This window comes from Myxocyprinus asiaticus, chromosome 5 (genome assembly GCF_019703515.2).
Source record: "Myxocyprinus asiaticus isolate MX2 ecotype Aquarium Trade chromosome 5, UBuf_Myxa_2, whole genome shotgun sequence".
Lineage (NCBI taxonomy): Eukaryota > Metazoa > Chordata > Actinopteri > Cypriniformes > Catostomidae > Myxocyprinus > Myxocyprinus asiaticus.
The window spans coordinates 38,620,156-38,629,215 of NC_059348.1; the positions used below are offsets into that span (position 1 = coordinate 38,620,156).

Here is a 9,060-nt window from a genome sequence, read left to right on the forward strand (position 1 = left end):
AAACTTAATGCTGGCCATGATAGAAAGGTGTCAGAACACACAGTGCATCGCAGCTTACTGCGTATGGGGCTGCGTAGCTGCAGACCGGTCAGAGTGCCCATGCTGAAAGCACCTACAAATGGGCACATGAGCATCAGAACTGGAACGTGGAGCAATGGAAGAAGGTGGCCTGGTCTGATGAATCACGTTTTCTTTTAGATCATGTGGATGGCTGGGTGCATGTTCGTCATTTACCTGGGGAAGAAATGGCAGCAGGATGCTCTATGGGAAGAAGGCAGGCCAGCGAAGGCAGTGTGATGCTCTGGGCAATGTTCTGCTGGGAAACCTTGGGTCCTGGCATTCATGTGGATGTTACTTTGGCACATAGCCTACCACCTACCTAAAGATTGCTGCAGACCACTTGCACCTCTTCATGGCAACGGTATTCCCTGATGTCAGTGGCCTCTTTCAGCAGGCTTATGCGCCCTTGTTCAAGAATGGTTTGAGGAACATGACAAAGAGTTCAAGGTGTTGACTTGGCCTCCAAAATCCCCAGATCTCAATCCGATTGAGCGTCTATGGGATGTGCTGGACCAACAAGTCCGATCCATGGAGGCTCAACCTCACAACTTACAGGACTTAAATGATACCTTCAGAGGTCATGTGGAGTCCATGCCTCGACGGGTCAGAGCTGTTTTAGTGGCATGAGGGGGACCTACACAATAATAGACAGGTGGTTTTAATGTTGTGGCTGATCGGTGTATATTAATATAACAGATTATGCATGCACACTTAATGTTTTGTTTTTGTTTTTTTACTATGAGACAACTACTTTAAAATAAATAAATAATGAGAAAAATAAAACATTTTGAGGAACTAAAATTAAGATCTATAGTTATGGCATCTTAATGTACACAATGAAGTTAAAATTATTTAATCTCAATAATATAAATACAATATCAAATCAAAAATATTAATTTTGTTGCTCATAATAATGAATGAAGGCATGGAGCAGGGAAGCAATAAAGATTGTAGAGGTATAGAAGAATATAACATGCCCAGACCATAAAAAAAGATTACATTACAGTGTAATCCATTTAAACATTATATGGAGTTATTATATTTCTTGCCTTGTCTTCGACAATGTCCACAACCAACAACAAATAAGCTACAATAAACCTATAGTCTTTGTAGTGTACAGTTTTATTTTAATCTCAGAATTGTAGTACATTCTGTATTAGTGAAGACAGGGGCGTAGATTCCGGGTGGTGATGGGGGGAGGTAATAATCAATAATCAAAACTCATCTGTAGGCTGTTATTTCCCGAAATGTCCACGGAAGTTTGCATAAAGGCTAACGAGGATTGACACTTTTAACCTAATTTATGTTCTGCTGTTCCTCTGAGGATCATAAATGCTGGATCTTAGTTTTATATGTGAATTGGTCATGCCAGTAATTTTTCCGGACTGCACGTTCCCACGCTAATAAAGATTATCCCTTAGGCTATTTTACCTTCTATAAAAGGTGTGTATTTGCTTGTTTTGATTATGGGTGGATCTACGCCCCATACATCGCTTAAGTCCCATGCAAATCCACAGTAAACTTACAGACATTTGCAGTAATAACATACAAAATCTTTTTCATGGCTAAATAAACACTGGACAGCATAAAATGCTTGGGAAAAACATGCATCAGTCCAAACACATCAGCCAGCGTTCAGTATAGCATGTCTGAATAGGGCTTTCCTTCCCCTTTAAAAGTCCCTTTACTGTATATCCCTTAAAATCACCATAATAACAATAGTTTTTCCACAAAAGACATATTTACTATACTATTATTTATCATCTGAACAGTCACATCCTCTTACCCCATATAACATATACAGGTGCATCTCAATAAATTAGAATGTCATGGAAAAGTTCATTTATTTCAGTAATTCAACTCAAATTGTGAAACTCGTGTATTAAATAAATTCAATGCACACAGACTGAAGTAGTTTAAGTCTTTGGTTCTTTTAATTGTGATGATTTTGGCTCACATTTAACAAAAACCCACCAATTCACTATCTCAAAAAATTAGAATATGGTGACATGCCAGTCAGCTAATCAACTCAAAACACCTGCAAATGTTTCCTGAGCCTTCAAAATGGTCTCTCAGTTTGGTTCACTAGGCTACACAATCATGGGGAAGACTGCTGATCTGACAGTTGTCCAGAAGACAATCATTGACACCCTTCACAAGGAGGGTAAGCCACAAACATTCATTGCCAAAGAAGCTGGCTGTTCACAGAGTGCTGTATCCAAGCATGTTAACAGAAAGTTGAGTGGAAGGGAAAAGTGTGGAAGAAAAAGATGCACAACCAACCGAGAGAACTGCAGCCTTATGAGGATTGTCAAGCAAAATCGATTCAAGAATTTGGGTGAACTTCACAAGGAATGGACTGAGGCTGGGGTCAAGGCATCAAGAGCCACCACACACAGACATGTCAAGGAATTTGGCTACAGTTGTCGTATTCCTCTTGTTAAGCCACTCCTGAACCACAGACAACGTCAGAGGCGTCTTACCTGGGCTAAGGAGAAGAAAAACTGGACTGTTGCCCAGTGGTCCAAAGTCCTCTTTTCAGATGAGAGCAAGTTTTGTATTTCATTTGGAAACCAAGGTCCTAGAGTCTGGAGGAAGGGTGGAGAAGCTCATAGCCCAAGTTGCTTGAAGTCCAGTGTTAAGTTTCCACAGTCTGTGATGATTTGGGGTGCAGTGTCATCTGCTGGTGTTGGTCCATTGTGTTTTTTGAAAAGCAAAGTCACTGCACCCGTTTACCAAGAAACTTTGGAGAACTTCATGCTTCCTTCTGCTGACCAGCTTTTTAAAGATGCTGATTTCATTTTCCAGCAGGATTTGGCACCTGCCCACACTGCCAAAAGCACCAAAAGTTGGTTAAATGACCATGGTGTTGGTGTGCTTGACTGGCCAGCAAACTCACCAGACCTGAACCCCATAGAGAATCTATGGGGTATTGTCAAGAGGAAAATGAGAAACAAGAGACCAAAAAATGCAGATGAGCTGAAGGCCACTGTCAAAGAAACCTGGGCTTCCATACCACCTCAGCAGTGCCACAAACTGATCACCTCCATGCCACGCCGAATTGAGGCAGTAATTAAAGCAAAAGGAGCCCCTACTAAGTATTAAGTACATGTACAGTAAATGAACATACTTTCCAGAAGACCAACAATTCACTAAAAATGTTTTTTTTTTAAATTGGTCTTATGATGTATTCTAATTTTTTGAGATAGTGAATTGGTGGGTTTTTGTTAAATGTGAGCCAAAATCATCACAATTAAAAGAACCAAAGACTTAAACTACTTCAGTCTGTGTGCATTGAATTTATTTAATACACGAGTTTCACAATTTGAGTTGAATTACTGAAATAAATGAACTTTTCCACGACATTCTAATTTATTGAGATGCACCTGTACATTAGGTCTTTTATCTTTCCTCCCCCTGCTGGTGACTTTTGTAAGTGTTGATGAGAAGAGTAATGTAAATTAAAAATAGGAGGTTTTTTAGGTTTTCATTTTTCTTCTCTTCAGTTTTGGTTTTGAGAAGGGAGAATGAGAAAAAAAAATAGAAGAAGGTGCATACTGAGGAAATTTACTGTAATTAAATTTTAATTAAGTAATTTAATTACAATTACTTCTGATGTAATTGTGTTAAATACTGTATAGACTATAGAGCAATTTTATATAAAACAATAGTGAATTTAAAATCGAAATGTAATGTCTAATATTAAAATATATGTTTTCTAATTTAACGCTGCCCCCTTAAATTCTTTGGCCAGTTCATTAATAATTTATTTGAAATAATTAAAAGAACAGTATCATGTCTATCTATGTATTTTTCATCTGGTTGAAGCTGATGTATTTTAGAAAGTAATTAGTAATAAGTAACGCAATTACTTTTCAGAGAGAGTAATTAGTACAGTAATCGAATTACACTTTAGAAGATGTAATTATTAGTAGCTAGTAATTAATTACTTTTTAGAGTAACTTACCCATCACTGCTGAGGAAGTAGCGGTTCTAGCTTGTATGGCGCCCTGGGCGAAACCGGTTTCAGCAGTGTTTGATTGACAGGTAGAACCATGACTCAAAAATATATATTTTTGCCTGTTTTTAAGATGTACTCATTTCATAACAAAATTCCATCAAACTGAATTATGTAATCTTTAAATAAATTAAATGTAGAAAACTTTAATTTATTCAAGTATTATTAATATAATTTTGTTAAAGATTACTCCATTCAGTGAGCGTAGAACTCATTGGTTTCAACAGACTCGTGCTTGGGGAGTAAAAAAAAAAATCGATCAACTTGCATCATGTATATGCCCAGTAGTGTAGTCTATAGGGCATACGCAGGCAAACGCTATATGCCCAGCTAACTTTCTTAGGATTTTGCGTATGCCCACCTAAAATAAATGATTATTCGTATGGCCGCCAGAACAACGAGTAGGCTTTTAACTTGGAACTTTAAATCCACTAACGCGATGAGACTCGAGCTGCAGGAGGCGGGAGTGCAACTGATGCCACTGGCAAGACAGACGATCCGACTAAACTGATCCACCAATCAGAACGGTCATTTCAGATGCTATTGGATATTTGCCAACCAATCATATTTTCAGTTTCAGTAAGGGGCGGGACATTTCTAGCATCTAATGCTAATACACAATGCTAATGTCCTTTTTTCTTTTTCTTTTTTTCTTTTTTTTTTGTGCATTTTACTGCTGTCGGTGGTGCCTTTTTCTCGTGATATCAAAACATTTCAATTTATATTTCTAAGTAGAAAAACAATTTCACTATACACAGAAAAGCACATTATAGCCTAGTACACAAATAAAACAAATAACCATTAATTTATATGTATGTATATATATATATACATATATATATATATATATATATATATATATATATATATATATATATATATATATATATATATACATATATATATATATACACACACATATATATATATATATATATATATATATATATATATATATATATATATATGGCAATTCTAGTTAACGTGAACATACTACATTCATATTAGCTATACAACGCTTAACAGTTTATTGCCTATTAAGTATGTTTTAGTTTATTAATTAGATTAATAATAAAGTATTAAAAATGTTCATATAGTAGCCTAATGAAAGGAACATTAATGAAACCTATTAATTTAAATACATATTTAACATCAAGTTACTATACCATGGTTCTTAATAGTGTAATGTATGCCATTCCAGCAAGAAACTTACCCTGATATACATTTTCATGTTCATGTGGGACTATAATTACAACAGCCAATATTATAAAATAAATAAATAAATAAATAAATAAATAAATTCTTACACATTTTACATTGGCTACTGTATATAAATATATGAATTTTAGAGTGTATACTACTACTACACCACTGTATATGCCATTATAATGGATGCGACGCCCCTGAATGTGACCCTAGTATTTGTGAAATTTGTGAAAATGATGACGGATAAAAATAGACTAATATGGAAAGAGTGACGGTTAAAGATTTTTTTCTAGCGCAACACCTTCATGTAAGGTCGATTAACATTTTTAGTTATATAGCCAAAGTATGTAGCAACATGTTGTAATTAAATTAGTATATGTTGCGACAATTTAGTTTATTCGTTATACAATTGTTTATTCTAGCCAATTTATGGATTTTCCCGATTGTTTGCCACGGTCATCTGATTACCAGTGTGGAGAGTCCAATGTTGGTCGAAAAGAGAGAACTTCCAGTCGGCACCCTCACCCAGTTTTCCTATTCTGTCACTAAACAATGAACAATAATCCCTGAATTCTCCAGCTATTTATCGCCGGAAAACGATCTTAAGAATGAGAAAAAACTGTCCCGTTAACGTTGTATTATTCTTATGGTCTCTCTCTCTCTCTCTCTCTCTCTCTCTCTCTCTCTCTCTCTCTCTCTCTCTCTCTCACACACACACACACACACACACACACGGACATGGTAACATGTTGTTAGAATTGTATATCCACTCAAATCCATCGTAATGCCTAAACATTAATTTAGCATACGTTTTATCCAAAGCGTTGGAACTCTTTTATTTATTTATTTATTACATTTATCAATGGGACACGGATAAGCAGGCACTACAAAACCATATAGGCTAATGTTATTAAATATAAAAATTAGACCAACTCTCATTGAGAATAGGCTATTGATGTGGCCTGCGATCTATCATGCGTCGTCCATTAGAGGCAACACCTCGCAAGAGCACCAATTATGAACCCAGCAACAAGTTTCTACTACAGCGAGTGGTGGTTTGGGATAACATTTAATTAAAATTGAGACAAATTTGCAGAGCGGTTCCAGCTCTAATTTTGGTTGATTGAGGAGGCAGTAGCCTACAGAAGACTGGGCGGGTTGACCTTTTAGCCTAAATGAAAAGGGCGTTTCAGTGCTGCCCACATGGAGAAGGCGTGGTCCCGCCAAAACGCCATTGAGGATGTAGCTTGCCTAACCCTTTCCCTAACCTTAACCGTAAGTTGAAGTGATGCCCCCTTTTGGAGTTGGTGCAACCCCCTTTTGGAATAACCCCGCCCATTTTGGAGGAATCCCGCCCTCTTTTTGAGATTCCGCCCCCATTTGGATGTCTTGTGTGCAAATCAAATATTCAAGCCGTAAACTAATTTTTTTATACAATGAACAAAAACGAAAAAAGAGCCGTTTGCCCTTTCTCTTTAAAAACGAAAATGAAATGGTCAACAGAAAATTTGTTTTTATCTGCTTTTTCTATTCATCCATGTTAAAACCAACAAAGAAGAAACCACATTTTTCATTTTTCATTTTTGGGTTTAAAAAGGAAAAATGAATGGACGCAAAAGGACCCTTTCCAAATACTGTTGGGGATTTTGATGAATTGTTCAGTGGCCATTTCTGCAAATCACATATTTTTGCCAGTAGATGGCGACAAATTAGCGTCTTTTATGCTTAGAGTGAGTCACTGAATTATTGACTCAACTGATTCGTTAACAAACAGCAAATCATTCAGCACAGAAATAATGGAACTGAACGAGAAGGACAGTTTACATAAAAGATTAATTCAAAACACCGATTCGGCCACAAACGAAATTCCACTAGTTCAAAACAAAGTATTGAGAGCAGTGCACAGATCAGAGTTTTTCGTGGTGCTTTGCCTTCTTTTGGAACTATTTTCGCTGGTGGAGAAGAAATGTATGAACTAACTGGCCAAGTTTTGTTTTAAACATAGCTTATTTAAAGCTAAAGTATGTAATTTTTTGCGCCACAAGTAGCACCAAACGGAATTGCAAAAATAAATGTTGTTTTCAAAACAGCTTTCTGAATATGCCCACCATCTTCCATTGGTCAAACAAAGAGATAGTCCCGCCTCCATCTCACACCATTGGTTGAGTAAAGTTCTTCGGACGGGTCTAAGCAGGTCACTCAAAACAAACAGCAATTTTCATAGTGCTACAGAAAGTAGAGTTTTCACCTTCAGCTTAGAGTTTTCGAGGAAATTAACCTATGAATGGCTTACTAATAGTTGCCTCTGCATATTAAGCTTAGAGGAAAAAGTATTTTAACACAGAAAAAGTTGCATACTTCAGCTTTAACGTTATTAACTTGTTTGTTGAACTGTTGTATTTAAGCTAAAATCGTGCTCTTGGTCTGAATATAAGCAGCCGAGTGCTGCAGGTATATATTCAGAACAACATTACTCTTTTTCGTGAGACATTGCTTAATTTTAAAAGGTGTTCCAAGGGAATTTTATTAACTGACAGCTCTGTCCATTCTTAGAAACCATTTTGTTGTATTCAAATAAAGATTAAGAGATATATTTTTCTCTCTGTCTAATATATACTGAAAGTTCCTTGGCTGTCTTTTTCTCTAGATATTTCTTTGCAAAACAAGGAAAAGTGAAATGAATCTCAGCTGCAACAAATGGTTATGATGCAGAGGCAGTGACTGGCTTTACTAGAAATCATGTCAGTGGCATTTTAGCACGTCAAGCAAAATGAACTCTGAGAGAAGTAAATGTGCACAAAAGCAAAGGAAAGTAAATTGCATTCTTTAATGTGCAACCAAATACTCCACGTATACATGAATGCACATTGAAGACAAAACACTGAGGCATAATACAGGATATGAGACTGCAAAAAGTCAGCAACCTAACCTTCTGGACACAAAGCAGATTGATGAGTAGAAACTGTAATTAGTGATGAGATGAGTCTAAGCACAGTTTTTTGCAAACACTGTAACCACAGACTACAGTCTACATGGTAAGTTTAAACACTCATGCGCTAAAAGGAAACCCCATGGCATGCAACTACAAGAACAGAGAGTATCAAATCAACAGCAAAGGCCAACATTATAGCAGGCAATGGTTTACACTACCAGTCGAATATTTGGGCAAACTTGACTAACTTTATGCTTCTCTTGACATTAAAAACCTTCTGATCTAAAGGCTTGTGCTTAAAGGAATAGTTCACCCAAAAATGATCATTTACTCACATTCATGCCATCACCGATGTGTATGATTTTCTTTCTTTTGCAAAACACAAACAAATATTTTTTGAAAAATATCTCAGCTCATTTGGTGCATTCAATGCAAGTGAATGACAGCCAGAACTTTGAAGCTCCAAAAAGCACATGAAGACAGCATAAAAATAATCCATACGATTTAAGTGGTTTAATCCATGTCTTCAGAAGTGATATGATAGGTGTGGGTGGGAAACAGATCAATTCCTTGTTTCCAGATCAAGTCCTTTTTTCCTATAAATTCTCCTCCATGCCCACTAGGTGGCGATATGCACAAAGAATGTGAATGACCAAAAACAAAAGAAGAAGAACTCTTAGGAGAGAAGAGAATGCTTAGGAGGGTTGGTGAAGGTGGAGGTTTATAGTGAAAAAGGACTTAAATATTGATCTGTTTCTCAACCACTCCTATTATATCACTTCTGGAGATATGGATTAAACCACTGGAGTAGTATGGATTACTTTTATTGTTCCCTTTATGAGCT

General features: G+C 36.5%; 1 protein-coding gene across 1 annotated transcript in view; it reads left to right on the forward strand.

Annotated features, from left to right (window-relative positions):
• The window catches only part of LOC127441379 (laminin subunit gamma-2-like), a 20,551-nt gene extending 19,538 nt beyond the window's left edge, over nt 1-1,013 (forward strand). The window contains exon 22 of the mRNA XM_051698737.1: nt 1-1,013. This exon is cut by the window's left edge and continues 1,181 nt beyond it. The gene's annotated coding sequence lies outside the window, so the exon portion shown is untranslated.
• Nucleotides 1,014-9,060: the final 8,047 nt, after the last annotated feature.